The following is a 25,550-nucleotide window of genomic DNA, read 5'->3' as shown; positions in this document are numbered from 1 at the left end:
TAAAAGGTAGTTTCGAAGGGCATGTCATGGGTGCGATCATACCAGCACTAATGCACCGGATCCCATCAGAACTCCGTAGTTAAGCGTGCTTGGGCGAGAGTAGTACTAGGATGGGTGACCACCTGGGAAGTCCTCGTGTTGCACCCTTTTTATTTTTTGCCCGCTTTTTTATTTTTTGATAATATTTATTTTTAATTTTTCGGCTTTTGGCTTTTCCTCTTCGGATAATTTTTTTTTCCGAAAATAAACTGAGTCCGGAGACTGGCGGTGCCATGCCGCATAGCGGAACAGCGCGTTGAATCCTACGCCAGAACGGCCCCGGCAGCGCGAATGTCTCGGGCCGTCGCGGTCTGCTGCTTTGTCATAAAAGGGAGTTTCGAAGGGCATGTCATGGGTGCGATCATACCAGCACTAATGCACCGGATCCCATCATAACTCCGCAGTTAAGCGTGCTTGGGCGAGAGAAGTACTAGGATGGGTGACCCCCTGGGAAGTCCTCGTGTTGCACCCTTTTTATTTTTTGCCCGCTTTTTTATTTTTTGATAATATTTATTTTTTATTATTTGGCTTTTGGCTTTTCCTCTTCGGATAATTTTTTCCCCCCGAAAATAAACTGAGTCCGGAGACTAGCGGTGCCATGCCGCATAGCGGAACAGCGCGTTGAATCCTACGCCAGAACGGCCCCGGCAGCGCGAATGTCTCGGGCCGTCGAGGTCTGCTGCTTTGTCATAAAAGGGAGTTTCGAAGGGCATGTCATGGGTGCGATCATACCAGCACTAATGCACCGGATCCCATCAGAACTCCGCAGTTAAGCGTGCTTGGGCGAGAGTAGTACTAGGATGGGTGACCCCCTGGGAAGTCCTCGTGTTGCACCCTTTTTATTTTTTGCCCGCTTTTTTATTTTTTGATAATATTTATTTTTTATTATTTGGCTTTTGGCTTTTCCTCTTCGGATAATTTTTTCCCCCGAAAATAAACTGAGTCCGGAGACTGGCGGTGCCATGCCGCATAGCGGGACCAGCGCGTTGAATCCTACGCCAGAACGGCCCCGGCGGCGCGAATGTCTCGGGCCGTCGAGGTCTGCTGCTTTGTCATAAAAGGGAGTTTCGATGGGCATGTCATGGGTGCGATCATACCAGCACTAATGCACCGGATCCCATCAGAACTCCGCAGTTAAGCGTGCTTGGGCGAGAGTAGTACTAGGATGGGTGACCCCCTGGGAAGTCCTCGTGTTGCACCCCTTTTATTTTTTGCCCGCTTTTTTATTTTTTGATAATATTTATTTTTAATTTTTCGGCTTTTGGCTTTTCCTCTTCGGATAATTTTTTTCCCCCGAAAATAAACTAAGTCCGGAGACTCGCGGTGCCATGCCGCATAGCGGAACAGCGCGTTGAATCCTACGCCAGAACGGCCCCGGCAGCGCGAATGCCTCGGGCCGTCGAGATCTGCTGCTTTGTCATAAAAGGGAGTTTCGAAGGGCATGTCATGGGTGCGATCATACCAGCACTAATGCACCGGATCCGATCAGAACTCCGCAGTTAAGCGTGCTTGGGCGAGAGTAGTACTAGGATGGGTGACCCCCTGGGAAGTCCTCGTGTTGCACCCTTTTTATTTTTTGCCCGCTTTTTTATTTTTTGATAATATTTATTTTTAATTTTTCGGCTTTTGGCTTTTCCTCTTCGGATAATTTTTTTTTTCCGAAAATAAACTGAGTCCGGAGACTGGCGGTGCCATGCCGCAGAGCGGAATAGCGCGTTGAATCCTACGCCAGAACGGCCCCGGCAGCGCGAATGTCTCGGGCCGTCGCGGTCTGCTGCTTTGTCATAAAAGGGAGTTTCGAAGGGCATGTCATGGGTGCGATCATACCAGCACTAATGCACCGGATCCCATCATAACTCCGCAGTTAAGCGTGCTTGGGCGAGAGAAGTACTAGGATGGGTGACCCCCTGGGAAGTCCTCGTGTTGCACCCTTTTTATTTTTTGCCCGCTTTTTTATTTTTTGATAATATTTATTTTTAATTTTTTGGCTTTTGGCTTTTCCTCTTCGGATAATTTTTTTCCCCCGAAAATAAACTGAGTCCGGAGACTGGCGATGCCATGCCGCATAGCGGAACAGCGCGTTGAATCATACGCCAGAACGGCCCCGGCAGCGCGAATGTCTCGGGCCGTCGAGGTCTGCTGCTTTGTCTTAAAAGGGAGTTTCGAAGGGCATGTCTTGGGTGCGATCATACCAGCACTAATGCACCGGATCCCATCAGAACTCCGCAGTTAAGCGTGCTTGGGTGAGAGTAGCACTAGGATGGGTGACCCCCTGGGAAGTCCTCGTGTTGCACCCTTTTTATTTTTTGCCCGCTTTTTTATTTTTTGATAATATTTATTTTTAATTTTTCGGCTTTTGGCTTTTCCTCTTCGGATAATTTTTTTCCCCCGACAATAAACAGAGTCCGGGGACTGGCGGTGCCATGCCGCATAGCGGGACCAGCGCGTTGAATCATACGCCAGAACGGCCCCGGCAGCGTGAATGTCTCGGGCCGTCGAGGTCTGCTGCTTTGTCATAAAAGGTAGTTTCGAAGGGCATGTCATGGGTGCGATCATACCAGCACTAATGCACCGGATCCCATCAGAACTCCGTAGTTAAGCGTGCTTGGGCGAGAGTAGTACTAGGATGGGTGACCACCTGGGAAGTCCTCGTGTTGCACCCTTTTTATTTTTTGCCCGCTTTTTTATTTTTTGATAATATTTATTTTTAATTTTTCGGCTTTTGGCTTTTCCTCTTCGGATAATTTTTTTTTCCGAAAATAAACTGAGTCCGGAGACTGGCGGTGCCATGCCGCATAGCGGAACAGCGCGTTGAATCCTACGCCAGAACGGCCCCGGCAGCGCGAATGTCTCGGGCCGTCGCGGTCTGCTGCTTTGTCATAAAAGGGAGTTTCGAAGGGCATGTCATGGGTGCGATCATACCAGCACTAATGCACCGGATCCCATCATAACTCCGCAGTTAAGCGTGCTTGGGCGAGAGAAGTACTAGGATGGGTGACCCCCTGGGAAGTCCTCGTGTTGCACCCTTTTTATTTTTTGCCCGCTTTTTTATTTTTTGATAATATTTATTTTTTATTATTTGGCTTTTGGCTTTTCCTCTTCGGATAATTTTTTCCCCCCGAAAATAAACTGAGTCCGGAGACTAGCGGTGCCATGCCGCATAGCGGAACAGCGCGTTGAATCCTACGCCAGAACGGCCCCGGCAGCGCGAATGTCTCGGGCCGTCGAGGTCTGCTGCTTTGTCATAAAAGGGAGTTTCGAAGGGCATGTCATGGGTGCGATCATACCAGCACTAATGCACCGGATCCCATCAGAACTCCGCAGTTAAGCGTGCTTGGGCGAGAGTAGTACTAGGATGGGTGACCCCCTGGGAAGTCCTCGTGTTGCACCCCTTTTATTTTTTGCCCGCTTTTTTATTTTTTGATAATATTTATTTTTAATTTTTCGGCTTTTGGCTTTTCCTCTTCGGATAATTTTTTTCCCCCGAAAATAAACTGAGTCCGGAGACTCGCGGTGCCATGCCGCATAGCGGAACAGCGCGTTGAATCCTACGCCAGAACGGCCCCGGCAGCGCGAATGCCTCGGGCCGTCGAGATCTGCTGCTTTGTCATAAAAGGGAGTTTCGAAGGGCATGTCATGGGTGCGATCATACCAGCACTAATGCACCGGATCCGATCAGAACTCCGCAGTTAAGCGTGCTTGGGCGAGAGTAGTACTAGGATGGGTGACCCCCTGGGAAGTCCTCGTGTTGCACCCTTTTTATTTTTTGCCCGCTTTTTTATTTTTTGATAATATTTATTTTTAATTTTTCGGCTTTTGGCTTTTCCTCTTCGGATAATTTTTTTTTTCCGAAAATAAACTGAGTCCGGAGACTGGCGGTGCCATGCCGCAGAGCGGAATAGCGCGTTGAATCCTACGCCAGAACGGCCCCGGCAGCGCGAATGTCTCGGGCCGTCGCGGTCTGCTGCTTTGTCATAAAAGGGAGTTTCGAAGGGCATGTCATGGGTGCGATCATACCAGCACTAATGCACCGGATCCCATCATAACTCCGCAGTTAAGCGTGCTTGGGCGAGAGAAGTACTAGGATGGGTGACCCCCTGGGAAGTCCTCGTGTTGCACCCTTTTTATTTTTTGCCCGCTTTTTTATTTTTTGATAATATTTATTTTTAATTTTTTGGCTTTTGGCTTTTCCTCTTCGGATAATTTTTTTCCCCCGAAAATAAACTGAGTCCGGAGACTGGCGATGCCATGCCGCATAGCGGAACAGCGCGTTGAATCATACGCCAGAACGGCCCCGGCAGCGCGAATGTCTCGGGCCGTCGAGGTCTGCTGCTTTGTCTTAAAAGGGAGTTTCGAAGGGCATGTCTTGGGTGCGATCATACCAGCACTAATGCACCGGATCCCATCAGAACTCCGCAGTTAAGCGTGCTTGGGTGAGAGTAGCACTAGGATGGGTGACCCCCTGGGAAGTCCTCGTGTTGCACCCTTTTTATTTTTTGCCCGCTTTTTTATTTTTTGATAATATTTATTTTTAATTTTTCGGCTTTTGGCTTTTCCTCTTCGGATAATTTTTTTCCCCCGACAATAAACAGAGTCCGGGGACTGGCGGTGCCATGCCGCATAGCGGGACCAGCGCGTTGAATCATACGCCAGAACGGCCCCGGCAGCGTGAATGTCTCGGGCCGTCGAGGTCTGCTGCTTTGTCATAAAAGGTAGTTTCGAAGGGCATGTCATGGGTGCGATCATACCAGCACTAATGCACCGGATCCCATCAGAACTCCGTAGTTAAGCGTGCTTGGGCGAGAGTAGTACTAGGATGGGTGACCACCTGGGAAGTCCTCGTGTTGCACCCTTTTTATTTTTTGCCCGCTTTTTTATTTTTTGATAATATTTATTTTTAATTTTTCGGCTTTTGGCTTTTCCTCTTCGGATAATTTTTTTTTCCGAAAATAAACTGAGTCCGGAGACTGGCGGTGCCATGCCGCATAGCGGAACAGCGCGTTGAATCCTACGCCAGAACGGCCCCGGCAGCGCGAATGTCTCGGGCCGTCGCGGTCTGCTGCTTTGTCATAAAAGGGAGTTTCGAAGGGCATGTCATGGGTGCGATCATACCAGCACTAATGCACCGGATCCCATCATAACTCCGCAGTTAAGCGTGCTTGGGCGAGAGAAGTACTAGGATGGGTGACCCCCTGGGAAGTCCTCGTGTTGCACCCTTTTTATTTTTTGCCCGCTTTTTTATTTTTTGATAATATTTATTTTTTATTATTTGGCTTTTGGCTTTTCCTCTTCGGATAATTTTTTCCCCCCGAAAATAAACTGAGTCCGGAGACTAGCGGTGCCATGCCGCATAGCGGAACAGCGCGTTGAATCCTACGCCAGAACGGCCCCGGCAGCGCGAATGTCTCGGGCCGTCGAGGTCTGCTGCTTTGTCATAAAAGGGAGTTTCGAAGGGCATGTCATGGGTGCGATCATACCAGCACTAATGCACCGGATCCCATCAGAACTCCGCAGTTAAGCGTGCTTGGGCGAGAGTAGTACTAGGATGGGTGACCCCCTGGGAAGTCCTCGTGTTGCACCCTTTTTATTTTTTGCCCGCTTTTTTATTTTTTGATAATATTTATTTTTTATTATTTGGCTTTTGGCTTTTCCTCTTCGGATAATTTTTTCCCCCGAAAATAAACTGAGTCCGGAGACTGGCGGTGCCATGCCGCATAGCGGGACCAGCGCGTTGAATCCTACGCCAGAACGGCCCCGGCGGCGCGAATGTCTCGGGCCGTCGAGGTCTGCTGCTTTGTCATAAAAGGGAGTTTCGATGGGCATGTCATGGGTGCGATCATACCAGCACTAATGCACCGGATCCCATCAGAACTCCGCAGTTAAGCGTGCTTGGGCGAGAGTAGTACTAGGATGGGTGACCCCCTGGGAAGTCCTCGTGTTGCACCCCTTTTATTTTTTGCCCGCTTTTTTATTTTTTGATAATATTTATTTTTAATTTTTCGGCTTTTGGCTTTTCCTCTTCGGATAATTTTTTTCCCCCGAAAATAAACTGAGTCCGGAGACTCGCGGTGCCATGCCGCATAGCGGAACAGCGCGTTGAATCCTACGCCAGAACGGCCCCGGCAGCGCGAATGCCTCGGGCCGTCGAGATCTGCTGCTTTGTCATAAAAGGGAGTTTCGAAGGACATGTCATGGGTGCGATCATACCAGCACTAATGCACCGGATCCGATCAGAACTCCGCAGTTAAGCGTGCTTGGGCGAGAGTAGTACTAGGATGGGTGACCCCCTGGGAAGTCCTCGTGTTGCACCCTTTTTATTTTTTGCCCGCTTTTTTATTTTTTGATAATATTTATTTTTAATTTTTCGGCTTTTGGCTTTTCCTCTTCGGATAATTTTTTTTTTTCGAAAATAAACTGAGTCCGGAGACTGGCGGTGCCATGCCGCAGAGCGGAATAGCGCGTTGAATCCTACGCCAGAACGGCCCCGGCAGCATGAATGTCTCGGGCCGTCGCGGTCTGCTGCTTTGTCATAAAAGGGAGTTTCGAAGGGCATGTCATGGGTGCGATCATACCAGCACTAATGCACCGGATCCCATCATAACTCCGCAGTTAAGCGTGCTTGGGCGAGAGAAGTACTAGGATGGGTGACCCCCTGGGAAGTCCTCGTGTTGCACCCTTTTTATTTTTTGCCCGCTTTTTTATTTTTTGATAATATTTATTTTTAATTTTTTGGCTTTTGGCTTTTCCTCTTCGGATAATTTTTTTCCCCCGAAAATAAACTGAGTCCGGAGACTGGCGGTGCCATGCCGCATAGCGGAACAGCGCGTTGAATCATACGCCAGAACGGCCCCGGCAGCGCGAATGTCTCGGGCCGTCGAGGTCTGCTGCTTTGTCTTAAAAGGGAGTTTCGAAGGGCATGTCATGGGTGCGATCATACCAGCACTAATGCACCGGATCCCATCAGAACTCCGCAGTTAAGCGTGCTTGGGCGAGAGTAGTACTAGGATGGGTGACCCCCTGGGAAGTCCTCGTGTTGCACCCTTTTTATTTTTTGCCCGCTTTTTTATTTTTTGATAATATTTATTTTTTATTATTTGGCTTTTGGCTTTTCCTCTTCGGATAATTTTTTCCCCCGAAAATAAACTGAGTCCGGAGACTGGCGGTGCCATGCCGCATAGCGGGACCAGCGCGTTGAATCCTACGCCAGAACGGCCCCGGCGGCGCGAATGTCTCGGGCCGTCGAGGTCTGCTGCTTTGTCATAAAAGGGAGTTTCGATGGGCATGTCATGGGTGCGATCATACCAGCACTAATGCACCGGATCCCATCAGAACTCCGCAGTTAAGCGTGCTTGGGCGAGAGTAGTACTAGGATGGGTGACCCCCTGGGAAGTCCTCGTGTTGCACCCCTTTTATTTTTTGCCCGCTTTTTTATTTTTTGATAATATTTATTTTTAATTTTTCGGCTTTTGGCTTTTCCTCTTCGGATAATTTTTTTCCCCCGAAAATAAACTGAGTCCGGAGACTCGCGGTGCCATGCCGCATAGCGGAACAGCGCGTTGAATCCTACGCCAGAACGGCCCCGGCAGCGCGAATGCCTCGGGCCGTCGAGATCTGCTGCTTTGTCATAAAAGGGAGTTTCGAAGGACATGTCATGGGTGCGATCATACCAGCACTAATGCACCGGATCCGATCAGAACTCCGCAGTTAAGCGTGCTTGGGCGAGAGTAGTACTAGGATGGGTGACCCCCTGGGAAGTCCTCGTGTTGCACCCTTTTTATTTTTTGCCCGCTTTTTTATTTTTTGATAATATTTATTTTTAATTTTTCGGCTTTTGGCTTTTCCTCTTCGGATAATTTTTTTTTTTCGAAAATAAACTGAGTCCGGAGACTGGCGGTGCCATGCCGCAGAGCGGAATAGCGCGTTGAATCCTACGCCAGAACGGCCCCGGCAGCATGAATGTCTCGGGCCGTCGCGGTCTGCTGCTTTGTCATAAAAGGGAGTTTCGAAGGGCATGTCATGGGTGCGATCATACCAGCACTAATGCACCGGATCCCATCATAACTCCGCAGTTAAGCGTGCTTGGGCGAGAGAAGTACTAGGATGGGTGACCCCCTGGGAAGTCCTCGTGTTGCACCCTTTTTATTTTTTGCCCGCTTTTTTATTTTTTGATAATATTTATTTTTAATTTTTTGGCTTTTGGCTTTTCCTCTTCGGATAATTTTTTTCCCCCGAAAATAAACTGAGTCCGGAGACTGGCGGTGCCATGCCGCATAGCGGAACAGCGCGTTGAATCATACGCCAGAACGGCCCCGGCAGCGCGAATGTCTCGGGCCGTCGAGGTCTGCTGCTTTGTCTTAAAAGGGAGTTTCGAAGGGCATGTCTTGGGTGGGATCATACCAGCACTAATGCACCGGATCCCATCAGAACTCCGCAGTTAAGCGTGCTTGGGTGAGAGTAGCACTAGGATGGGTGACCCCCTGGGAAGTCCTCGTGTTGCACCCTTTTTATTTTTTGCCCGCTTTTTTATTTTTTGATAATATTTATTTTTAATTTTTCGGCTTTTGGCTTTTCCTCTTCGGATAATTTTTTTCCCCCGACAATAAACAGAGTCCGGGGACTGGCGGTGCCATGCCGCATAGCGGGACCAGCGCGTTGAATCATACGCCAGAACGGCCCCGGCAGCGTGAATGTCTCGGGCCGTCGAGGTCTGCTGCTTTGTCATAAAAGGGAGTTTCGAAGGGCATGTCATGGGTGCGATCATACCAGCACTAATGCACCGGATCCCATCAGAACTCCGTAGTTAAGCGTGCTTGGGCGAGAGTAGTACTAGGATGGGTGACCACCTGGGAAGTCCTCGTGTTGCACCCTTTTTATTTTTTGCCCGCTTTTTTATTTTTTGATAATATTTATTTTTAATTTTTCGGCTTTTGGCTTTTCCTCTTCGGATAATTTTTTTTTCCGAAAATAAACTGAGTCCGGAGACTGGCGGTGCCATGCCGCATAGCGGAACAGCGCGTTGAATCCTACGCCAGAACGGCCCCGGCAGCGCGAATGTCTCGGGCCGTCGCGGTCTGCTGCTTTGTCATAAAAGGGAGTTTCGAAGGGCATGTCATGGGTGCGATCATACCAGCACTAATGCACCGGATCCGATCAGAACTCCGCAGTTAAGCGTGCTTGGGCGAGAGTAGTACTAGGATGGGTGACCCCCTGGGAAGTCCTCGTGTTGCACCCTTTTTATTTTTTGCCCGCTTTTTTATTTTTTGATAATATTTATTTTTAATTTTTCGGCTTTTGGCTTTTCCTCTTCGGATAATTTTTTTTTTTCGAAAATAAACTAAGTCCGGAGACTGGCGGTGCCATGCCGCAGAGCGGAATAGCGCGTTGAATCCTACGCCAGAACGGCCCCGGCAGCGCGAATGTCTCGGGCCGTCGCGGTCTGCTGCTTTGTCATAAAAGGGAGTTTCGAAGGGCATGTCATGGGTGCGATCATACCAGCACTAATGCACCGGATCCCATCATAACTCCGCAGTTAAGCGTGCTTGGGCGAGAGAAGTACTAGGATGGGTGACCCCCTGGGAAGTCCTCGTGTTGCACCCTTTTTATTTTTTGCCCGCTTTTTTATTTTTTGATAATATTTATTTTTAATTTTTTGGCTTTTGGCTTTTCCTCTTCGGATAATTTTTTTCCCCCGAAAATAAACTGAGTTCGGAGACTGGCGGTGCCATGCCGCATAGCGGAACAGCGCGTTGAATCATACGCCAGAACGGCCCCGGCAGCGCGAATGTCTCGGGCCGTCGAGGTCTGCTGCTTTGTCATAAAAGGGAGTTTCGAAGGGCATGTCATGGGTGCGATCATACCAGCACTAATGCACCGGATCCCATCAGAACTCCGCAGTTAAGCGTGCTTGGGCGAGAGTAGTACTAGGATGGGTGACCCCCTGGGAAGTCCTCGTGTTGCACCATTTTTATTTTTTGCCCGCTTTTTTATTTTTTGATAATATTTATTTTTAATTTTTCGGCTTTTGGCTTTTCCTCTTCGGATAATTTTTTTCCCCCGAAAATAAACTGAGTCCGGAGACACGCGGTGCCATGCCGCATAGCGGAACAGCGCGTTGAATCCTACGCCAGAACGGCCCCGGCAGCGCGAATGTCTCGGGCCGTCGAGGTCTGCTGCTTTGTCATAAAAGGGAGTTTCGAAGGGCATGTCATGGGTGCGATCATACCAGCACTAATGCACCGGATCCCATCAAAACTCCGCAGTTAAGCGTGCTTGGGCGAGAGTAGTACTAGGATGGGTGACCCCCTGGGAAGTCCTCGTGTTGCACCCTTTTTATTTTTTTCTCCACTTTTTTATTTTTTGACAATATTTATTTTTAATTTTTCGGCTTTTGGCTTTTCCTCTTCGGATAATTTTTTTCCTCCGAAAATAAACTGAGTCCGGAGACTGGCGGTGCCATGCCGCATAGCGGGACCAGCGCGTTGAATCCTACGCCAGAACGGCCCCGGCGGCGCGAATGTCTCGGGCCGTCGAGGTCTGCTGCTTTGTCATAAAAGGGAGTTTCGATGGGCATGTCATGGGTGCGATCATACCAGCACTAATGCACCGGATCCCATCAGAACTCCGCAGTTAAGCGTGCTTGGGCGAGAGTAGTACTAGGATGGGTGACCCCCTGGGAAGTCCTCGTGTTGCACCCTTTTTATTTTTTTCTCCACTTTTTTATTTTTTGACAATATTTATTTTTAATTTTTCGGCTTTTGGCTTTTCCTCTTCGGATAATTTTTTTCCCCCGAAAATAAACTGAGTCCGGAGACTGGCGGTGCCATGCCGCATAGCGGGACCAGCGCGTTGAATCCTACGCCAGAACGGCCCCGGCGGCGCGAATGTCTCGGGCCGTCGAGGTCTGCTGCTTTGTCATAAAAGGGAGTTTCGATGGGCATGTCATGGGTGCGATCATACCAGCACTAATGCACCGGATCCCATCAGAACTCCGCAGTTAAGCGTGCTTGGGCGAGAGTAGTACTAGGATGGGTGACCCCCTGGGAAGTCCTCGTGTTGCACCCCTTTTATTTTTTGCCCGCTTTTTTATTTTTTGATAATATTTATTTTTAATTTTTCGGCTTTTGGCTTTTCCTCTTCGGATAATTTTTTTCTCCCGAAAATAAACTGAGTCCGGAGACTCGCGGTGCCATGCCGCATAGCGGAACAGCGCGTTGAATCCTACGCCAGAACGGCCCCGGCAGCGCGAATGCCTCGGGCCGTCGAGATCTGCTGCTTTGTCATAAAAGGGAGTTTCGAAGGGCATGTCATGGGTGCGATCATACCAGCACTAATGCACCGGATCCGATCAGAACTCCGCAGTTAAGCGTGCTTGGGCGAGAGTAGTACTAGGATGGGTGACCCCCTGGGAAGTCCTCGTGTTGCACCCTTTTTATTTTTTGCCCGCTTTTTTATTTTTTGATAATATTTATTTTTAATTTTTCGGCTTTTGGCTTTTCCTCTTCGGATAATTTTTTTTTTCCGAAAATAAACTGAGTCCGGAGACTGGCGGTGCCATGCCGCATAGCGGAATAGCACGTTGAATCCTACGCCAGAACGGCCCCGGCAGCGCGAATGTCTCGGGCCGTCGCGGTCTGCTGCTTTGTCATAAAAGGGAGTTTCGAAGGGCATGTCATGGGTGCGATCATACCAGCACTAATGCACCGGATCCCATCATAACTCCGCAGTTAAGCGTGCTTGGGCGAGAGAAGTACTAGGATGGGTGACCCCCTGGGAAGTCCTCGTGTTGCACCCTTTTTATTTTTTGCCCGCTTTTTTATTTTTTGATAATATTTATTTTTAATTTTTTGGCTTTTGGCTTTTCCTCTTCGGATAATTTTTTTCCCCCGAAAATAAACTGAGTCCGGAGACTGGCGATGCCATGCCGCATAGCGGAACAGCGCGTTGAATCATACGCCAGAACGGCCCCGGCAGCGCGAATGTCTCGGGCCGTCGAGGTCTGCTGCTTTGTCTTAAAAGGGAGTTTCGAAGGGCATGTCTTGGGTGCGATCATACCAGCACTAATGCACCGGATCCCATCAGAACTCCGCAGTTAAGCGTGCTTGGGTGAGAGTAGCACTAGGATGGGTGACCCCCTGGGAAGTCCTCGTGTTGCACCCTTTTTATTTTTTGCCCGCTTTTTTATTTTTTGATAATATTTATTTTTAATTTTTCGGCTTTTGGCTTTTCCTCTTCGGATAATTTTTTTCCCCCGACAATAAACAGAGTCCGGGGACTGGCGGTGCCATGCCGCATAGCGGGACCAGCGCGTTGAATCATACGCCAGAACGGCCCCGGCAGCGTGAATGTCTCGGGCCGTCGAGGTCTGCTGCTTTGTCATAAAAGGTAGTTTCGAAGGGCATGTCATGGGTGCGATCAAACCAGCACTAATGCACCGGATCCCATCAGAACTCCGTAGTTAAGCGTGCTTGGGCGAGAGTAGTACTAGGATGGGTGACCACCTGGGAAGTCCTCGTGTTGCACCCTTTTTATTTTTTGCCCGCTTTTTTATTTTTTGATAATATTTATTTTTAATTTTTCGGCTTTTGGCTTTTCCTCTTCGGATAATTTTTTTTTCCGAAAATAAACTGAGTCCGGAGACTGGCGGTGCCATGCCGCATAGCGGAACAGCGCGTTGAATCCTACGCCAGAACGGCCCCGGCAGCGCGAATGTCTCGGGCCGTCGCGGTCTGCTGCTTTGTCATAAAAGGGAGTTTCGAAGGGCATGTCATGGGTGCGATCATACCAGCACTAATGCACCGGATCCCATCATAACTCCGCAGTTAAGCGTGCTTGGGCGAGAGAAGTACTAGGATGGGTGACCCCCTGGGAAGTCCTCGTGTTGCACCCTTTTTATTTTTTGCCCGCTTTTTTATTTTTTGATAATATTTATTTTTTATTATTTGGCTTTTGGCTTTTCCTCTTCGGATAATTTTTTCCCCCCGAAAATAAACTGAGTCCGGAGACTAGCGGTGCCATGCCGCATAGCGGAACAGCGCGTTGAATCCTACGCCAGAACGGCCCCGGCAGCGCGAATGTCTCGGGCCGTCGAGGTCTGCTGCTTTGTCATAAAAGGGAGTTTCGAAGGGCATGTCATGGGTGCGATCATACCAGCACTAATGCACCGGATCCCATCAGAACTCCGCAGTTAAGCGTGCTTGGGCGAGAGTAGTACTAGGATGGGTGACCCCCTGGGAAGTCCTCGTGTTGCACCCTTTTTATTTTTTGCCCGCTTTTTTATTTTTTGATAATATTTATTTTTTATTATTTGGCTTTTGGCTTTTCCTCTTCGGATAATTTTTTCCCCCGAAAATAAACTGAGTCCGGAGACTGGCGGTGCCATGCCGCATAGCGGGACCAGCGCGTTGAATCCTACGCCAGAACGGCCCCGGCAGCGCAAATGCCTCGGGCCGTCGAGATCTGCTGCTTTGTCATAAAAGGGAGTTTCGAAGGGCATGTCATGGGTGCGATCATACCAGCACTAATGCACCGGATCCGATCAGAACTCCGCAGTTAAGCGTGCTTGGGCGAGAGTAGTACTAGGATGGGTGACCCCCTGGGAAGTCCTCGTGTTGCACCCTTTTTATTTTTTGCCCGCTTTTTTATTTTTTGATAATATTTATTTTTAATTTTTCGGCTTTTGGCTTTTCCTCTTCGGATAATTTTTTTTTTTCGAAAATAAACTGAGTCCGGAGACTGGCGGTGCCATGCCGCAGAGCGGAATAGCGTGTTGAATCCTACGCCAGAACGGCCCCGGCAGCGCGAATGTCTCGGGCCGTCGCGGTCTACTGCTTTGTCATAAAAGGGAGTTTCGAAGGGCATGTCATGGGTGCGATCATACCAGCACTAATGCACCGGATCCCATCATAACTCCGCAGTTAAGCGTGCTTGGGCGAGAGAAGTACTAGGATGGGTGACCCCCTGGGAAGTCCTCGTGTTGCACCCTTTTTATTTTTTGCCCGCTTTTTTATTTTTTGATAATATTTATTTTTAATTTTTTGGCTTTTGGCTTTTCCTCTTCGGATAATTTTTTTCCCCCGAAAATAAACTGAGTCCGGAGACTGGCGGTGCCATGCCGCATAGCGGAACAGCGCGTTGAATCATACGCCAGAACGGCCCCGGCAACGCGAATGTCTCGGGCCGTCGAGGTCTGCTGCTTTGTCTTAAAAGGGAGTTTCGAAGGGCATGTCTTGGGTGGGATCATACCAGCACTAATGCACCGGATCCCATCAGAACTCCGCAGTTAAGCGTGCTTGGGTGAGAGTAGCACTAGGATGGGTGACCCCCTGGGAAGTCCTCGTGTTGCACCCTTTTTATTTTTTGCCCGCTTTTTTATTTTTTGATAATATTTATTTTTAATTTTTCGGCTTTTGGCTTTTCCTCTTCGGATAATTTTTTTCCCCCGACAATAAACAGAGTCCGGGGACTGGCGGTGCCATGCCGCATAGCGGGACCAGCGCGTTGAATCATACGCCAGAACGGCCCCGGCAGCGTGAATGTCTCGGGCCGTCGAGGTCTGCTGCTTTGTCATAAAAGGGAGTTTCGAAGGGCATGTCATGGGTGCGATCATACCAGCACTAATACACCGGATCCCATCAGAACTCCGTAGTTAAGCGTGCTTGGGCGAGAGTAGTACTAGGATGGGTGACCACCTGGGAAGTCCTCGTGTTGCACCCTTTTTATTTTTTGCCCGCTTTTTTATTTTTTGATAATATTTATTTTTAATTTTTCGGCTTTTGGCTTTTCCTCTTCGGATAATTTTTTTTTCCGAAAATAAACTGAGTCCGGAGACTGGCGGTGCCATGCCGCATAGCGGAACAGCGCGTTGAATCCTACGCCAGAACGGCCCCGGCAGCGCGAATGTCTCGGGCCGTCGCGGTCTGCTGCTTTGTCATAAAAGGGAGTTTCGAAGGGCATGTCATGGGTGCGATCATACCAGCACTAATGCACCGGATCCGATCAGAACTCCGCAGTTAAGCGTGCTTGGGCGAGAGTAGTACTAGGATGGGTGACCCCCTGGGAAGTCCTCGTGTTGCACCCTTTTTATTTTTTGCCCGCTTTTTTATTTTTTGATAATATTTATTTTTAATTTTTCGGCTTTTGGCTTTTCCTCTTCGGATAATTTTTTTTTTTCGAAAATAAACTAAGTCCGGAGACTGGCGGTGCCATGCCGCAGAGCGGAATAGCGCGTTGAATCCTACGCCAGAACGGCCCCGGCAGCGCGAATGTCTCGGGCCGTCGCGGTCTGCTGCTTTGTCATAAAAGGGAGTTTCGAAGGGCATGTCATGGGTGCGATCATACCAGCACTAATGCACCGGATCCCATCATAACTCCGCAGTTAAGCGTGCTTGGGCGAGAGAAGTACTAGGATGGGTGACCCCCTGGGAAGTCCTCGTGTTGCACCCTTTTTATTTTTTGCCCGCTTTTTTATTTTTTGATAATATTTATTTTTAATTTTTTGGCTTTTGGCTTTTCCTCTTCGGATAATTTTTTTCCCCCGAAAATAAACTGAGTCCGGAGACTGGCGGTGCCATGCCGCATAGCGGAACAGCGCGTTGAATCCTACGCCAGAACGGCCCCGGCAGCGCGAATGTCTCGGGCCGTCGCGGTCTGCTGCTTTGTCATAAAAGGGAGTTTCGAAGGGCATGTCATGGGTGCGATCATACCAGCACTAATGCACCGGATCCGATCAGAACTCCGCAGTTAAGCGTGCTTGGGCGAGAGTAGTACTAGGATGGGTGACCCCCTGGGAAGTCCTCGTGTTGCACCCTTTTTATTTTTTGCCCGCTTTTTTATTTTTTGATAATATTTATTTTTAATTTTTCGGCTTTTGGCTTTTCCTCTTCGGATAATTTTTTTTTTTCGAAAATAAACTAAGTCCGGAGACTGGCGGTGCCATGCCGCAGAGCGGAATAGCGCGTTGAATCCTACGCCAGAACGGCCCCGGCAGCGCGAATGTCTCGGGCCGTCGCGGTCTGCTGCTTTGTCATAAAAGGGAGTTTCGAAGGGCATGTCATGGGTGCGATCATACCAGCACTAATGCACCGGATCCCATCATAACTCCGCAGTTAAGCGTGCTTGGGCGAGAGAAGTACTAGGATGGGTGACCCCCTGGGAAGTCCTCGTGTTGCACCCTTTTTATTTTTTGCCCGCTTTTTTATTTTTTGATAATATTTATTTTTAATTTTTTGGCTTTTGGCTTTTCCTCTTCGGATAATTTTTTTCCCCCGAAAATAAACTGAGTCCGGAGACTGGCGGTGCCATGCCGCATAGCGGAACAGCGCGTTGAATCATACGCCAGAACGGCCCCGGCAGCGCGAATGTCTCGGGCCGTCGAGGTCTGCTGCTTTGTCTTAAAAGGGAGTTTCGAAGGGCATGTCTTGGGTGGGATCATACCAGCACTAATGCACCGGATCCCATCAGAACTCCGCAGTTAAGCGTGCTTGGGTGAGAGTAGCACTAGGATGGGTGACCCCCTGGGAAGTCCTCGTGTTGCACCCTTTTTATTTTTTGCCCGCTTTTTTATTTTTTGATAATATTTATTTTTAATTTTTCGGCTTTTGGCTTTTCCTCTTCGGATAATTTTTTTCCCCCGACAATAAACAGAGTCCGGGGACTGGCGGTGCCATGCCGCATAGCGGGACCAGCGCGTTGAATCATACGCCAGAACGGCCCCGGCAGCGTGAATGTCTCGGGCCGTCGAGGTCTGCTGCTTTGTCATAAAAGGGAGTTTCGAAGGGCATGTCATGGGTGCGATCATACCAGCACTAATGCACCGGATCCCATCAGAACTCCGTAGTTAAGCGTGCTTGGGCGAGAGTAGTACTAGGATGGGTGACCACCTGGGAAGTCCTCGTGTTGCACCCTTTTTATTTTTTGCCCGCTTTTTTATTTTTTGATAATATTTATTTTTAATTTTTCGGCTTTTGGCTTTTCCTCTTCGGATAATTTTTTTTTCCGAAAATAAACTGAGTCCGGAGACTGGCGGTGCCATGCCGCATAGCGGAACAGCGCGTTGAATCCTACGCCAGAACGGCCCCGGCAGCGCGAATGTCTCGGGCCGTCGCGGTCTGCTGCTTTGTCATAAAAGGGAGTTTCGAAGGGCATGTCATGGGTGCGATTATACCAGCACTAATGCACCGGATCCCATCATAACTCCGCAGTTAAGCGTGCTTGGGCGAGAGAAGTACTAGGATGGGTGACCCCCTGGGAAGTCCTCGTGTTGCACCCTTTTTATTTTTTGCCCGCTTTTTTATTTTTTGATAATATTTATTTTTTATTATTTGGCTTTTGGCTTTTCCTCTTCGGATAATTTTTTCCCCCCGAAAATAAACTGAGTCCGGAGACTAGCGGTGCCATGCCGCATAGCGGAACAGCGCGTTGAATCCTACGCCAGAACGGCCCCGGCAGCGCGAATGTCTCGGGCCGTCGAGGTCTGCTGCTTTGTCATAAAAGGGAGTTTCGAAGGGCATGTCATGGGTGCGATCATACCAGCACTAATGCACCGGATCCCATCAGAACTCCGCAGTTAAGCGTGCTTGGGCGAGAGTAGTACTAGGATGGGTGACCCCCTGGGAAGTCCTCGTGATGCACCCTTTTTATTTTTTGCCCGCTTTTTTATTTTTTGATAATATTTATTTTTTATTATTTGGCTTTTGGCTTTTCCTCTTCGGATAATTTTTTCCCCCGAAAATAAACTGAGTCCGGAGACTGGCGGTGACATGCCGCATAGCGGGACCAGCGCGTTGAATCCTACGCCAGAACGGCCCCGGCGGCGCGAATGTCTCGGGCCGTCGAGGTCTGCTGCTTTGTCATAAAAGGGAGTTTCGATGGGCATGTCATGGGTGCGATCATACCAGCACTAATGCACCGGATCCCATCAGAACTCCGCAGTTAAGCGTGCTTGGGCGAGAGTAGTACTAGGATGGGTGACCCCCTGGGAAGTCCTCGTGTTGCACCCCTTTTATTTTTTGCCCGCTTTTTTATTTTTTGATAATATTTATTTTTAATTTTTCGGCTTTTGGCTTTTCCTCTTCGGATAATTTTTTTCCCCCGAAAATAAACTGAGTCCGGAGACTCGCGGTGCCATGCCGCATAGCGGAACAGCGCGTTGAATCCTACGCCAGAACGGCCCCGGCAGCGCGAATGCCTCGGGCCGTCGAGATCTGCTGCTTTGTCATAAAAGGGAGTTTCGAAGGGCATGTCATGGGTGCGATCATACCAGCACTAATGCACCGGATCCGATCAGAACTCCGCAGTTAAGCGTGCTTGGGCGAGAGTAGTACTAGGATGGGTGACCCCCTGGGAAGTCCTCGTGTTGCACCCTTTTTATTTTTTGCCCGCTTTTTTATTTTTTGATAATATTTATTTTTAATTTTTCGGCTTTTGGCTTTTCCTCTTCGGATAATTTTTTTTTTCCGAAAATAAACTGAGTCCGGAGACTGGCGGTGCCATGCCGCAGAGCGGAATAGCGCGTTGAATCCTACGCCAGAACGGCCCCGGCAGCGCGAATGTCTCGGGCCGTCGCGGTCTGCTGCTTTGTCATAAAAGGGAGTTTCGAAGGGCATGTCATGGGTGCGATCATACCAGCACTAATGCACCGGATCCCATCATAACTCCGCAGTTAAGCGTGCCTGGGCGAGAGAAGTACTAGGATGGGTGACCCCCTGGGAAGTCCTCGTGTTGCACCCTTTTTATTTTTTGCCCGCTTTTTTATTTTTTGATAATATTTATTTTTAATTTTTTGGCTTTTGGCTTTTCCTCTTCGGATAATTTTTTCCCCCCGAAAATAAACTGAGTCCGGAGACTGGCGGTGCCATGCCGCATAGCGGAACAGCGCGTTGAATCATACGCCAGAACGGCCCCGGCAGCGCGAATGTCTCGGGCCGTCGAGGTCTGCTGCTTTGTCTTAAAAGGGAGTTTCGAAGGGCATGTCTTGGGTGCGATCATACCAGCACTAATGCACCGGATCCCATCAGAACTCCGCAGTTAAGCGTGCTTGGGTGAGAGTAGCACTAGGATGGGTGACCCCCTGGGAAGTCCTCGTGTTGCACCCTTTTTATTTTTTGCCCGCTTTTTTATTTTTTGATAATATTTATTTTTAATTTTTCGGCTTTTGGCTTTTCCTCTTCGGATAATTTTTTTCCCCCGACAATAAACAGAGTCCGGGGACTGGCGGTGCCATGCCGCATAGCGGGACCAGCGCGTTGAATCATACGCCAGAACGGCCCCGGCAGCGTAAATGTCTCGGGCCGTCGAGGTCTGCTGCTTTGTCATAAAAGGGAGTTTCGAAGGGCATGTCATGGGTGCGATCATACCAGCACTAATGCACCGGATCCCATCAGAACTCCGTAGTTAAGCGTGCTTGGGCGAGAGTAGTACTAGGATGGGTGACCCCCTGGGAAGTCCTCGTGTTGCACCCTTTTTATTTTTTGCCCGCTTTTTTATTTTTTGATAATATTTATTTTTAATTTTTCGGCTTTTGGCTTTTCCTCTTCGGATAATTTTTTTTTTCCGAAAATAAACTGTGTCCGGAGACTGGCGGTGCCATGCCGCATAGCGGAACAGCGCGTTGAATCCTACGCCAGAACGGCCCCGGCAGCGCGAATGTCTCGGGCCGTCGCGGTCTGCTGCTTTGTCATAAAAGGGAGTTTCGAAGGGCATGTCATGGGTGCGATCATACCAGCACTAATGCACCGGATCCCATCATAACTCCGCAGTTAAGCGTGCTTGGGCGAGAGAAGTACTAGGATGGGTGACCCCCTGGGAAGTCCTCGTTTTGCACCCTTTTTATTTTTTGCCCGCTTTTTTATTTTTTGATAATATTTATTTTTTATTATTTGGCTTTTGGCTTTTCCTCTTCGGATAATTTTTTCCCCCCGAAAATAAACTGAGTCCGGAGACTGGCGGTGCCATGCCGCATAGCGGAACAGCGCGTTGAATCCTACGCCAGAACGGCCCCGGCAGCGCGAATGTCTCGGGCCGTCGAGGTCTGCTGCTTTGTCATAAAAGGGAGTTTCGAAGGGCATGTCATGGGTGCGATCATACCAGCACTAATGCACCGGATCCCATCAGAACTCCGTAGTTAAGCGTGCTTGGGCGAGAGTAGTACTAGGATGGGTGAACCCCTGGGAAGTCCTCGTGTTGCACCCTTTTTATTTTTTGCCCGCTTTTTTATTTTTTGATAATATTTATTTTTAATTTTTCGGCTTTTGGCTTTTCCTCTTCGGATAATTTTTTTTTTCCGAAAATAAACTGAGTCCGGAGACGGGCGGTGCCATGCCGCATAGCGGAACAGCGTGTTGAATCCTACGCCAGAACGGCCCCGGCAGCGCGAATGTCTCGGGCCGTCGAGGTCTGCTGCTTTGTCATAAAAGGGAGTTTCGAAGTGCATGTCTTGGGTGCGATCATACCAGCACTAATGCACCGGATCCCATCAGAACTCCGCAGTTAAGCGTGCTTGGGCGAGAGTAGTACTAGGATGGGTGACCCCCTGGGAAGTCCTCGTGTTGCACCCTTTTTATTTTTTTCTCCACTTTTTTATTTTTTGATAATATTTATTTTTAATTTTTCGGCTTTTGGCTTTTCCTCTTCGGATAATTTTTTTCCCCCGAAAATAAACTGAGTCCGGAGACTGGCGGTGCCATGCCGCATAGCGGGACCAGCGCGTTGAATCCTACGCCAGAACGGCCCCGGCGGCGCGAATGTCTCGGGCCGTCGAGGTCTGCTGCTTTGTCATAAAAGGGTGTTTCGATGGGCATGTCATGGGTGCGATCATACCAGCACTAATGCACCGGATCCCATCAGAACTCCGCAGTTAAGCGTGCTTGGGCGAGAGTAGCACTAGGATGGGTGACCCCCAGGGAAGTCCTCGTGTTGCACCCCTTTTATTTTTTGCCCGCTTTTTTATTTTTTGATAATATTTATTTTTAATTTTTCGGCTTTTGGCTTTTCCTCTTCGGATAATTTTTTTCTCCCGAAAATAAACTGAGTCCGGAGACTCGCGGTGCCATGCCGCATAGCGGAACAGCGCGTTGAATCCTACGCCAGAACGGCCCCGGCAGCGCGAATGCCTCGGGCCGTCGAGGTCTGCTGCTTTGTCATAAAAGGGAGTTTCGAATGGCATGTCATGGGTGCGATCATACCAGCACTAATGCACCGGATCCGATCAGAACTCCGCAGTTAAGCGTTCTTGGGCGAGAGTAGTACTAGGATGGGTGACCCCCTGGGAAGTCCTCGTGTTGCACCCTTTTTATTTTTTGCCCACTTTTTTATTTTTTGATAATATTTATTTTTAATTTTTCGGCTTTTGGCTTTTCCTCTTCGGATAATTTTTTTTTCCGGAAATAAACGGAGTCCGGAGACTAGCGGTGCCATGCCGCATAGCGGAACAGCGCGTTGAATCCTACGCCAGAACGGCCCCGGCAGCGCGAATGTCTCGGGCCGTTGCGGTCTGCTGCTTTGTCATAAAAGGGAGTTTCGAAGGGCATGTCATGGGTGCGATCATACCAGCACTAATGCACCGGATCCCATCAGAACTCTGTAGTTAAGCGTGCTTGGGCGAGAGTAGTACTAGGATGGGTGACCCCCTGGGAAGTCCTCGTGTTGCACCCTTTTTATTTTTTGCCCGCTTTTTTATTTTTTGATAATATTTATTTTTAATTTTTCGGCTTTTGGCTTTTCCTCTTCGGATAATTTTTTTTTTCCGAAAATAAACTGAGTTCGGAGACTGGCGGTGCCATGCCGCATAGCGGAACAGCGTGTTGAATCCTACGCCAAAACGACCCCGGCAGCGCGAATGTCTCGGGCCGTCGAGGTCTGCTGCTTTGTCATAAAAGGGAGTTTCGAAGGGCATGTCTTGGGTGCGATCATACCAGCACTAATGCACCGGATCCGATCAGAACTCCGCAGTTAAGCGTGCTTGGGCGAGAGTAGTACTAGGATGGGTGACCCCCTGGGAAGTCCTCGTGTTGCACCCTTTTTATTTTTTTCTCCACTTTTTTATTTTTTGATAATATTTATTTTTAATTTTTCGGCTTTTGGCTTTTCCTCTTCGGATAATTTTTTTCCCCCGAAAATAAACTGAGTCCGGAGACTGGCGGTGCCATGCCGCATAGCGGGACCAGCGCGTTGAATCCTACGCCAGAACGGCCCCGGCGGCGCGAATGTCTCGGGCCGTCGAGGTCTGCTGCTTTGTCATAAAAGGGAGTTTCGATGGGCATGTCATGGGTGCGATCATACCAGCACTAATGCACCGGATCCAATCAGAACTCCGCAGTTAAGCGTGCTTGGGCGAGAGTAGCACTAGGATGGGTGACCCCCAGGGAAGTCCTCGTGTTGCACCCCTTTTATTTTTTGCCCGCTTTTTTATTTTTTGATAATATTTATTTTTAATTTTTCGGCTTTTGGCTTTTCCTCTTCGGATAATTTTTTTTCCCGAAAATAAACGGAGTCCGGAGACTGGCGGTGCCATGCCGCGTAGCGGAACAGCGCGTTGAATCCTACGCCAGAACGGCCCCGGCAGCGCGAATGTCTCGGGCCGTTGCGGTCTGCTACTTTGTCATAAAAGGGAGTTTCGAAGGGCATGTCATCGGTGCGATCATACCAGCACTAATGCACCGGATCCCATCATAACTCCGCAGTTAAGCGTGCTTGGGCGAGAGAAGTACTAGGATGGGTGACCCCCTGGGAAGTCCTCGTGTTGCACCCTTTTTATTTTTTGCCCGCTTTTTTATTTTTTGATAATATTTATTTTTAATTTTTTGGCTTTTGGCTTTTCCTCTTCGGATAATTTTTTTCCCCCGAAAATAAACTGAGTCCGGAGACTGGCGGTGCCATGCCGCATAGCGGAACAGCGCGTTGAATCATACGCCAGAACGGCCCCGGCAGCGCGAATGTCTCGGGCTGTCGAGGTCTGCTACTTTGTCTTAAAAGGGAGTTTCGAAGGGCATGTCTTGGGTGCAATCATACCAGCACTAATGCACCGGATCCCATCAGAACTCCGCAGTTAAGCGTGCTTGGGCGAGAGTAGTACTAGGATGGGTGACCCCCTGGGAAGTCCTCGTGTTGCACCCTTTTTATTTTTTGCCCGCTTTTTTATTTTTTGATAATATTTATTTTTAATTTTTCGGCTTTTGGCTTTTTCTCTTCGGATAATTTTTTTCCCCCGACAATAAACTGAATCCGGAGACTGGCGGTGCCATGCCGCATAGCGGGACCAGCGCGTTGAATCCTACGCCAGAACGGCCCCGGCAGCGTGAATGTCTCGGGCCGTCGAGGTCTGCTGCTTTGTCATAAAAGGGAGTTTCGAAGGGCATGTCATGGGTGCGATCATACCAGCACTAATGCACCGGATCCCATCAGAACTCCGTAGTTAAGCGTGCTTGGGCGAGAGCAGTATTAGGATGGGTGACCCCCTGGGAAGTCCTCGTGTTGCACCCTTTTTATTTTTTGCCCGCATTTTTATTTTTTGATAATATTTATTTTTAATTTTTCGGCTTTTGGCTTTTCCTCTTCGGATAATTTTTTTTTTCCGAAAATAAACTGAGTCCGGAGACTGGCGGTGCCATGCCGCATAGCGGAACAGCGCGTTGAATCCTACGCCAGAACGGCCCCGGCAGCGCGAATGTCTCGGGCCGTCGCGGTCTGCTGCTTTGTCATAAAAGGGAGTTTCGAAGGGCATGTCATGGGTGCGATCATTCCAGCACTAATGCACCGGATCCCATCATAACTCCGCAGTTAAGCGTGCTTGGGCGAGAGGAGTACTAGGATGGGTGACCACCTGGGAAGTCCTCGTGTTGCACCCTTTTTATTTTTTGCCCGCTTTTTTATTTTTTGATAATATTTATTTTTAATTTTTTGGCTTTTGGCTTTCCCTCTTCGGATAATTTTTTCCCCCCGAAAATAAACTGAGTCCGGTGACTGGCGGTGCCATGCCGCATAGCGGAACAGCGCGTTGAATCCTACGCCAGAACGGCCCCGGCAGCGCGAATGTCTCGGGCCGTCGAGGTCTGCTGCTTTGTCAGAAAAGGGAGTTTCGAAGGGAATGTCATGGGTGCGATCATACCAGCACTAATGCACCGGATCCCATCAGAACTCCGCAGTTAAGCGTGCTTGGGGGAGAGTAGTACTAGGATGGGTGACCCCCTGCGAAGTCCTCGTGTTGCACCCCTTTTATTTTTTGCCCGCTTTTTTATTTTTTGATAACATTTATTTTTTATTTTTCGGCTTTTGGCTTTTCCTCTTCGGATAATTTTTTTCCCCCGAAAATAAACTGAGTCCGGAGACTGGCGGTGCCATGCCGCATAGCGGAACGGCGTGTTGAATCCTACGCCAGAACGGCCCCGGCAGCGCGAATGTCTCGGGCCATCGAGGTCTGCTGCTTTGTCATAAAAGGGAGTTTCGATGGGCATGTCATGGGTGCGATCATACCAGCACTAATGCACTGGATCCCATCAGAACTCCGCAGTTAAGCGTGCTTGGGCGAGAGTAGTACTAGGATGGGTGACCCCTTGGGAAGTCCTCGTGTTGCACCCCTTTTATTTTTTGCCCGCTTTTTTATTTTTTGATAACATTTATTTTTTATTTTTCGGCTTTTGGCTTTTCCTCTTCGGATAATTTTTTTCCCCCGACAATAAACTGAGTCCGGGGACTGGCGGTGCCATGCCGCATAGCGGGACCAGCGCGTTGAATCCTACGCCAGAACGGCCCCGGCAGCGTGAATGTCTCGGGCCGTCGAGGTCTGCTGCTTTGTCATAAAAGGGAGTTTCGAAGGGCATGTCATGGGTGCGATCATACCAGCACTAATGCACCGGATCCCATCAGAACTCCGTAGTTAAGCGTGCTTGGGCGAGAGTAGTACTAGGATGGGTGACCCCCTGGGAAGTCCTCGTGTTGCACCCTTTTTATTTTTTGCCCGCTTTTTTATTTTTTGATAATATTTATTTTTAATTTTTTGGCTTTTGGCTTTTCCTCTTCGGATAATTTTTTTTTTCCGAAAATAAACTGAGTCCGGAGACTGGCGGTGCCATGCCGCATAGCGGAACAGCGTGTTGAATCCTACGCCAGAACGGCCCCGGCAGCGCGAATGTCTCGGGTCGTCGAGGTCTGCTGCTTTGTCATAAAAGGGAGTTTCGAAGGGCATGTCTTGGGTGCGATCATACCAGCACTAATGCACCGGATCCCATCAGAACTCCGCAGTTTAGCGTGCTTGGGCGAGAGTAGTACTAGGATGGGTGACCCCCTGGGAAGTCCTCGTGTTGCACCTTTTTATTTTTTTCTCCACTTTTTTATTTTTTGATAATATTTATTTTTAATTTTTCGGCTTTTGGCTTTTCCTCTTCGGATAATTTTTTTCCCCCGAAAATAAACTGAGTCCGGAGACTGGCGGTGCCATGCCGCATAGCGGGACCAGCGCGTTGAATCCTACGCCAGAACGGCCCCGGCGGCGCGAATGTCTCGGGCCGTCGAGGTCTGCT

General features: G+C 49.1%; 67 non-coding genes and 3 pseudogenes across 67 annotated transcripts; all 70 read left to right on the top strand.

The window, feature by feature from the left end:
* Window positions 1–28: 28 nt before the first annotated feature.
* On the top strand, window positions 29–147 carry LOC149764852 (5S ribosomal RNA). Its single transcript, XR_016410697.1, has one exon. It is a non-coding gene; the product is annotated as a 5S ribosomal RNA (ribosomal RNA).
* A 245-nt stretch (window positions 148–392) lies between these two features.
* LOC149764851 (5S ribosomal RNA) lies at window positions 393–511 on the top strand. Its single transcript, XR_016406691.1, has one exon. It is a non-coding gene; the product is annotated as a 5S ribosomal RNA (ribosomal RNA).
* A 246-nt stretch (window positions 512–757) lies between these two features.
* On the top strand, window positions 758–876 carry LOC149764850 (5S ribosomal RNA). Its single transcript, XR_016412373.1, has one exon. It is a non-coding gene; the product is annotated as a 5S ribosomal RNA (ribosomal RNA).
* A 246-nt stretch (window positions 877–1,122) lies between these two features.
* Window positions 1,123–1,241, top strand: LOC149764849 (5S ribosomal RNA). The gene has a single exon (XR_016411274.1). It is a non-coding gene; the product is annotated as a 5S ribosomal RNA (ribosomal RNA).
* A 246-nt stretch (window positions 1,242–1,487) lies between these two features.
* LOC149764848 (5S ribosomal RNA) lies at window positions 1,488–1,606 on the top strand. Its single transcript, XR_016404303.1, has one exon. It is a non-coding gene; the product is annotated as a 5S ribosomal RNA (ribosomal RNA).
* A 246-nt stretch (window positions 1,607–1,852) lies between these two features.
* Window positions 1,853–1,971, top strand: LOC149764847 (5S ribosomal RNA). The gene has a single exon (XR_016406690.1). It is a non-coding gene; the product is annotated as a 5S ribosomal RNA (ribosomal RNA).
* A 246-nt stretch (window positions 1,972–2,217) lies between these two features.
* LOC149764846 (5S ribosomal RNA) lies at window positions 2,218–2,336 on the top strand. The gene has a single exon (XR_016407026.1). It is a non-coding gene; the product is annotated as a 5S ribosomal RNA (ribosomal RNA).
* Window positions 2,337–2,583: 247 nt separating this feature from the next.
* LOC149764845 (5S ribosomal RNA) lies at window positions 2,584–2,702 on the top strand. The gene has a single exon (XR_016410686.1). It is a non-coding gene; the product is annotated as a 5S ribosomal RNA (ribosomal RNA).
* Window positions 2,703–2,947: 245 nt separating this feature from the next.
* Window positions 2,948–3,066, top strand: LOC149764844 (5S ribosomal RNA). Its single transcript, XR_016406689.1, has one exon. It is a non-coding gene; the product is annotated as a 5S ribosomal RNA (ribosomal RNA).
* A 246-nt stretch (window positions 3,067–3,312) lies between these two features.
* Window positions 3,313–3,431, top strand: LOC149764843 (5S ribosomal RNA). Its single transcript, XR_016411273.1, has one exon. It is a non-coding gene; the product is annotated as a 5S ribosomal RNA (ribosomal RNA).
* A 246-nt stretch (window positions 3,432–3,677) lies between these two features.
* Window positions 3,678–3,796, top strand: LOC149764842 (5S ribosomal RNA). The gene has a single exon (XR_016404302.1). It is a non-coding gene; the product is annotated as a 5S ribosomal RNA (ribosomal RNA).
* Window positions 3,797–4,042: 246 nt separating this feature from the next.
* On the top strand, window positions 4,043–4,161 carry LOC149764841 (5S ribosomal RNA). The gene has a single exon (XR_016406688.1). It is a non-coding gene; the product is annotated as a 5S ribosomal RNA (ribosomal RNA).
* Window positions 4,162–4,407: 246 nt separating this feature from the next.
* LOC149764840 (5S ribosomal RNA) lies at window positions 4,408–4,526 on the top strand. Its single transcript, XR_016407024.1, has one exon. It is a non-coding gene; the product is annotated as a 5S ribosomal RNA (ribosomal RNA).
* A 247-nt stretch (window positions 4,527–4,773) lies between these two features.
* Window positions 4,774–4,892, top strand: LOC149764839 (5S ribosomal RNA). The gene has a single exon (XR_016410675.1). It is a non-coding gene; the product is annotated as a 5S ribosomal RNA (ribosomal RNA).
* A 245-nt stretch (window positions 4,893–5,137) lies between these two features.
* Window positions 5,138–5,256, top strand: LOC149764838 (5S ribosomal RNA). The gene has a single exon (XR_016406686.1). It is a non-coding gene; the product is annotated as a 5S ribosomal RNA (ribosomal RNA).
* Window positions 5,257–5,502: 246 nt separating this feature from the next.
* LOC149764837 (5S ribosomal RNA) lies at window positions 5,503–5,621 on the top strand. Its single transcript, XR_016412371.1, has one exon. It is a non-coding gene; the product is annotated as a 5S ribosomal RNA (ribosomal RNA).
* Window positions 5,622–5,867: 246 nt separating this feature from the next.
* Window positions 5,868–5,986, top strand: LOC149764836 (5S ribosomal RNA). The gene has a single exon (XR_016411272.1). It is a non-coding gene; the product is annotated as a 5S ribosomal RNA (ribosomal RNA).
* Window positions 5,987–6,232: 246 nt separating this feature from the next.
* Window positions 6,233–6,351, top strand: LOC149764835 (5S ribosomal RNA). The gene has a single exon (XR_016404301.1). It is a non-coding gene; the product is annotated as a 5S ribosomal RNA (ribosomal RNA).
* A 246-nt stretch (window positions 6,352–6,597) lies between these two features.
* Window positions 6,598–6,716, top strand: LOC149764834 (5S ribosomal RNA). The gene has a single exon (XR_016406685.1). It is a non-coding gene; the product is annotated as a 5S ribosomal RNA (ribosomal RNA).
* A 246-nt stretch (window positions 6,717–6,962) lies between these two features.
* Window positions 6,963–7,081, top strand: LOC149764833 (5S ribosomal RNA). Its single transcript, XR_016412370.1, has one exon. It is a non-coding gene; the product is annotated as a 5S ribosomal RNA (ribosomal RNA).
* A 246-nt stretch (window positions 7,082–7,327) lies between these two features.
* LOC149764832 (5S ribosomal RNA) lies at window positions 7,328–7,446 on the top strand. Its single transcript, XR_016411270.1, has one exon. It is a non-coding gene; the product is annotated as a 5S ribosomal RNA (ribosomal RNA).
* A 246-nt stretch (window positions 7,447–7,692) lies between these two features.
* On the top strand, window positions 7,693–7,811 carry LOC149764831 (5S ribosomal RNA). The gene has a single exon (XR_016404300.1). It is a non-coding gene; the product is annotated as a 5S ribosomal RNA (ribosomal RNA).
* A 246-nt stretch (window positions 7,812–8,057) lies between these two features.
* On the top strand, window positions 8,058–8,176 carry LOC149764830 (5S ribosomal RNA). The gene has a single exon (XR_016406684.1). It is a non-coding gene; the product is annotated as a 5S ribosomal RNA (ribosomal RNA).
* A 246-nt stretch (window positions 8,177–8,422) lies between these two features.
* LOC149764829 (5S ribosomal RNA) lies at window positions 8,423–8,541 on the top strand (annotated as a pseudogene).
* A 247-nt stretch (window positions 8,542–8,788) lies between these two features.
* On the top strand, window positions 8,789–8,907 carry LOC149764828 (5S ribosomal RNA). The gene has a single exon (XR_016410664.1). It is a non-coding gene; the product is annotated as a 5S ribosomal RNA (ribosomal RNA).
* A 245-nt stretch (window positions 8,908–9,152) lies between these two features.
* Window positions 9,153–9,271, top strand: LOC149764827 (5S ribosomal RNA). The gene has a single exon (XR_016404299.1). It is a non-coding gene; the product is annotated as a 5S ribosomal RNA (ribosomal RNA).
* A 246-nt stretch (window positions 9,272–9,517) lies between these two features.
* Window positions 9,518–9,636, top strand: LOC149764826 (5S ribosomal RNA). Its single transcript, XR_016406683.1, has one exon. It is a non-coding gene; the product is annotated as a 5S ribosomal RNA (ribosomal RNA).
* A 246-nt stretch (window positions 9,637–9,882) lies between these two features.
* Window positions 9,883–10,001, top strand: LOC149764825 (5S ribosomal RNA). The gene has a single exon (XR_016402466.1). It is a non-coding gene; the product is annotated as a 5S ribosomal RNA (ribosomal RNA).
* A 246-nt stretch (window positions 10,002–10,247) lies between these two features.
* Window positions 10,248–10,366, top strand: LOC149764824 (5S ribosomal RNA). Its single transcript, XR_016404884.1, has one exon. It is a non-coding gene; the product is annotated as a 5S ribosomal RNA (ribosomal RNA).
* A 248-nt stretch (window positions 10,367–10,614) lies between these two features.
* LOC149764823 (5S ribosomal RNA) lies at window positions 10,615–10,733 on the top strand. Its single transcript, XR_016412369.1, has one exon. It is a non-coding gene; the product is annotated as a 5S ribosomal RNA (ribosomal RNA).
* Window positions 10,734–10,981: 248 nt separating this feature from the next.
* On the top strand, window positions 10,982–11,100 carry LOC149764822 (5S ribosomal RNA). The gene has a single exon (XR_016411269.1). It is a non-coding gene; the product is annotated as a 5S ribosomal RNA (ribosomal RNA).
* Window positions 11,101–11,346: 246 nt separating this feature from the next.
* On the top strand, window positions 11,347–11,465 carry LOC149764821 (5S ribosomal RNA). Its single transcript, XR_016404298.1, has one exon. It is a non-coding gene; the product is annotated as a 5S ribosomal RNA (ribosomal RNA).
* Window positions 11,466–11,711: 246 nt separating this feature from the next.
* Window positions 11,712–11,830, top strand: LOC149764820 (5S ribosomal RNA). The gene has a single exon (XR_016406682.1). It is a non-coding gene; the product is annotated as a 5S ribosomal RNA (ribosomal RNA).
* A 246-nt stretch (window positions 11,831–12,076) lies between these two features.
* LOC149764819 (5S ribosomal RNA) lies at window positions 12,077–12,195 on the top strand. Its single transcript, XR_016407023.1, has one exon. It is a non-coding gene; the product is annotated as a 5S ribosomal RNA (ribosomal RNA).
* A 247-nt stretch (window positions 12,196–12,442) lies between these two features.
* LOC149764818 (5S ribosomal RNA) lies at window positions 12,443–12,561 on the top strand. The gene has a single exon (XR_016402104.1). It is a non-coding gene; the product is annotated as a 5S ribosomal RNA (ribosomal RNA).
* A 245-nt stretch (window positions 12,562–12,806) lies between these two features.
* On the top strand, window positions 12,807–12,925 carry LOC149764817 (5S ribosomal RNA). Its single transcript, XR_016406680.1, has one exon. It is a non-coding gene; the product is annotated as a 5S ribosomal RNA (ribosomal RNA).
* A 246-nt stretch (window positions 12,926–13,171) lies between these two features.
* Window positions 13,172–13,290, top strand: LOC149764816 (5S ribosomal RNA). Its single transcript, XR_016412368.1, has one exon. It is a non-coding gene; the product is annotated as a 5S ribosomal RNA (ribosomal RNA).
* A 246-nt stretch (window positions 13,291–13,536) lies between these two features.
* On the top strand, window positions 13,537–13,655 carry LOC149764815 (5S ribosomal RNA). Its single transcript, XR_016404297.1, has one exon. It is a non-coding gene; the product is annotated as a 5S ribosomal RNA (ribosomal RNA).
* Window positions 13,656–13,901: 246 nt separating this feature from the next.
* Window positions 13,902–14,020, top strand: LOC149764814 (5S ribosomal RNA). Its single transcript, XR_016406679.1, has one exon. It is a non-coding gene; the product is annotated as a 5S ribosomal RNA (ribosomal RNA).
* Window positions 14,021–14,266: 246 nt separating this feature from the next.
* Window positions 14,267–14,385, top strand: LOC149764813 (5S ribosomal RNA; annotated as a pseudogene).
* A 247-nt stretch (window positions 14,386–14,632) lies between these two features.
* On the top strand, window positions 14,633–14,751 carry LOC149764812 (5S ribosomal RNA). Its single transcript, XR_016401092.1, has one exon. It is a non-coding gene; the product is annotated as a 5S ribosomal RNA (ribosomal RNA).
* Window positions 14,752–14,996: 245 nt separating this feature from the next.
* Window positions 14,997–15,115, top strand: LOC149764811 (5S ribosomal RNA). Its single transcript, XR_016404296.1, has one exon. It is a non-coding gene; the product is annotated as a 5S ribosomal RNA (ribosomal RNA).
* A 246-nt stretch (window positions 15,116–15,361) lies between these two features.
* On the top strand, window positions 15,362–15,480 carry LOC149764810 (5S ribosomal RNA). Its single transcript, XR_016406678.1, has one exon. It is a non-coding gene; the product is annotated as a 5S ribosomal RNA (ribosomal RNA).
* A 246-nt stretch (window positions 15,481–15,726) lies between these two features.
* LOC149764809 (5S ribosomal RNA) lies at window positions 15,727–15,845 on the top strand. Its single transcript, XR_016404295.1, has one exon. It is a non-coding gene; the product is annotated as a 5S ribosomal RNA (ribosomal RNA).
* A 246-nt stretch (window positions 15,846–16,091) lies between these two features.
* On the top strand, window positions 16,092–16,210 carry LOC149764808 (5S ribosomal RNA). The gene has a single exon (XR_016406677.1). It is a non-coding gene; the product is annotated as a 5S ribosomal RNA (ribosomal RNA).
* A 246-nt stretch (window positions 16,211–16,456) lies between these two features.
* LOC149764807 (5S ribosomal RNA) lies at window positions 16,457–16,575 on the top strand (annotated as a pseudogene).
* A 247-nt stretch (window positions 16,576–16,822) lies between these two features.
* LOC149764806 (5S ribosomal RNA) lies at window positions 16,823–16,941 on the top strand. The gene has a single exon (XR_016410653.1). It is a non-coding gene; the product is annotated as a 5S ribosomal RNA (ribosomal RNA).
* A 245-nt stretch (window positions 16,942–17,186) lies between these two features.
* On the top strand, window positions 17,187–17,305 carry LOC149764805 (5S ribosomal RNA). The gene has a single exon (XR_016407731.1). It is a non-coding gene; the product is annotated as a 5S ribosomal RNA (ribosomal RNA).
* A 246-nt stretch (window positions 17,306–17,551) lies between these two features.
* LOC149764804 (5S ribosomal RNA) lies at window positions 17,552–17,670 on the top strand. The gene has a single exon (XR_016403864.1). It is a non-coding gene; the product is annotated as a 5S ribosomal RNA (ribosomal RNA).
* Window positions 17,671–17,916: 246 nt separating this feature from the next.
* On the top strand, window positions 17,917–18,035 carry LOC149764803 (5S ribosomal RNA). The gene has a single exon (XR_016411268.1). It is a non-coding gene; the product is annotated as a 5S ribosomal RNA (ribosomal RNA).
* A 246-nt stretch (window positions 18,036–18,281) lies between these two features.
* Window positions 18,282–18,400, top strand: LOC149764802 (5S ribosomal RNA). The gene has a single exon (XR_016404294.1). It is a non-coding gene; the product is annotated as a 5S ribosomal RNA (ribosomal RNA).
* Window positions 18,401–18,646: 246 nt separating this feature from the next.
* On the top strand, window positions 18,647–18,765 carry LOC149764801 (5S ribosomal RNA). Its single transcript, XR_016406921.1, has one exon. It is a non-coding gene; the product is annotated as a 5S ribosomal RNA (ribosomal RNA).
* A 246-nt stretch (window positions 18,766–19,011) lies between these two features.
* On the top strand, window positions 19,012–19,130 carry LOC149764800 (5S ribosomal RNA). Its single transcript, XR_016407022.1, has one exon. It is a non-coding gene; the product is annotated as a 5S ribosomal RNA (ribosomal RNA).
* Window positions 19,131–19,377: 247 nt separating this feature from the next.
* LOC149764799 (5S ribosomal RNA) lies at window positions 19,378–19,496 on the top strand. Its single transcript, XR_016412666.1, has one exon. It is a non-coding gene; the product is annotated as a 5S ribosomal RNA (ribosomal RNA).
* A 246-nt stretch (window positions 19,497–19,742) lies between these two features.
* Window positions 19,743–19,861, top strand: LOC149764798 (5S ribosomal RNA). Its single transcript, XR_016407936.1, has one exon. It is a non-coding gene; the product is annotated as a 5S ribosomal RNA (ribosomal RNA).
* A 246-nt stretch (window positions 19,862–20,107) lies between these two features.
* On the top strand, window positions 20,108–20,226 carry LOC149764797 (5S ribosomal RNA). Its single transcript, XR_016405126.1, has one exon. It is a non-coding gene; the product is annotated as a 5S ribosomal RNA (ribosomal RNA).
* A 246-nt stretch (window positions 20,227–20,472) lies between these two features.
* LOC149764796 (5S ribosomal RNA) lies at window positions 20,473–20,591 on the top strand. Its single transcript, XR_016412367.1, has one exon. It is a non-coding gene; the product is annotated as a 5S ribosomal RNA (ribosomal RNA).
* A 248-nt stretch (window positions 20,592–20,839) lies between these two features.
* On the top strand, window positions 20,840–20,958 carry LOC149764795 (5S ribosomal RNA). Its single transcript, XR_016406038.1, has one exon. It is a non-coding gene; the product is annotated as a 5S ribosomal RNA (ribosomal RNA).
* Window positions 20,959–21,204: 246 nt separating this feature from the next.
* Window positions 21,205–21,323, top strand: LOC149764794 (5S ribosomal RNA). Its single transcript, XR_016407572.1, has one exon. It is a non-coding gene; the product is annotated as a 5S ribosomal RNA (ribosomal RNA).
* Window positions 21,324–21,568: 245 nt separating this feature from the next.
* On the top strand, window positions 21,569–21,687 carry LOC149764793 (5S ribosomal RNA). The gene has a single exon (XR_016401934.1). It is a non-coding gene; the product is annotated as a 5S ribosomal RNA (ribosomal RNA).
* A 246-nt stretch (window positions 21,688–21,933) lies between these two features.
* Window positions 21,934–22,052, top strand: LOC149764792 (5S ribosomal RNA). Its single transcript, XR_016404292.1, has one exon. It is a non-coding gene; the product is annotated as a 5S ribosomal RNA (ribosomal RNA).
* Window positions 22,053–22,300: 248 nt separating this feature from the next.
* LOC149764791 (5S ribosomal RNA) lies at window positions 22,301–22,419 on the top strand. The gene has a single exon (XR_016408860.1). It is a non-coding gene; the product is annotated as a 5S ribosomal RNA (ribosomal RNA).
* Window positions 22,420–22,664: 245 nt separating this feature from the next.
* Window positions 22,665–22,783, top strand: LOC149764790 (5S ribosomal RNA). Its single transcript, XR_016408684.1, has one exon. It is a non-coding gene; the product is annotated as a 5S ribosomal RNA (ribosomal RNA).
* Window positions 22,784–23,029: 246 nt separating this feature from the next.
* LOC149764789 (5S ribosomal RNA) lies at window positions 23,030–23,148 on the top strand. Its single transcript, XR_016412889.1, has one exon. It is a non-coding gene; the product is annotated as a 5S ribosomal RNA (ribosomal RNA).
* Window positions 23,149–23,395: 247 nt separating this feature from the next.
* On the top strand, window positions 23,396–23,514 carry LOC149764788 (5S ribosomal RNA). The gene has a single exon (XR_016403429.1). It is a non-coding gene; the product is annotated as a 5S ribosomal RNA (ribosomal RNA).
* A 246-nt stretch (window positions 23,515–23,760) lies between these two features.
* Window positions 23,761–23,879, top strand: LOC149764787 (5S ribosomal RNA). The gene has a single exon (XR_016408631.1). It is a non-coding gene; the product is annotated as a 5S ribosomal RNA (ribosomal RNA).
* Window positions 23,880–24,125: 246 nt separating this feature from the next.
* On the top strand, window positions 24,126–24,244 carry LOC149764786 (5S ribosomal RNA). Its single transcript, XR_016405345.1, has one exon. It is a non-coding gene; the product is annotated as a 5S ribosomal RNA (ribosomal RNA).
* Window positions 24,245–24,490: 246 nt separating this feature from the next.
* Window positions 24,491–24,609, top strand: LOC149764785 (5S ribosomal RNA). Its single transcript, XR_016402233.1, has one exon. It is a non-coding gene; the product is annotated as a 5S ribosomal RNA (ribosomal RNA).
* Window positions 24,610–24,856: 247 nt separating this feature from the next.
* On the top strand, window positions 24,857–24,975 carry LOC149764784 (5S ribosomal RNA). Its single transcript, XR_016412665.1, has one exon. It is a non-coding gene; the product is annotated as a 5S ribosomal RNA (ribosomal RNA).
* Window positions 24,976–25,221: 246 nt separating this feature from the next.
* LOC149764783 (5S ribosomal RNA) lies at window positions 25,222–25,340 on the top strand. The gene has a single exon (XR_016405515.1). It is a non-coding gene; the product is annotated as a 5S ribosomal RNA (ribosomal RNA).
* The last annotated feature ends 210 nt before the right edge of the window (window positions 25,341–25,550 follow it).

The sequence above is a fragment of the Phoenix dactylifera genome, chromosome 4, assembly GCF_051530095.1.
Source record: "Phoenix dactylifera cultivar Ajwa chromosome 4, Ajwa_hap1_PhDact_Kaust_v1.1, whole genome shotgun sequence".
NCBI lineage: Eukaryota > Viridiplantae > Streptophyta > Magnoliopsida > Arecales > Arecaceae > Phoenix > Phoenix dactylifera.
This window is presented reverse-complemented; position numbering and strand designations above follow the sequence as displayed.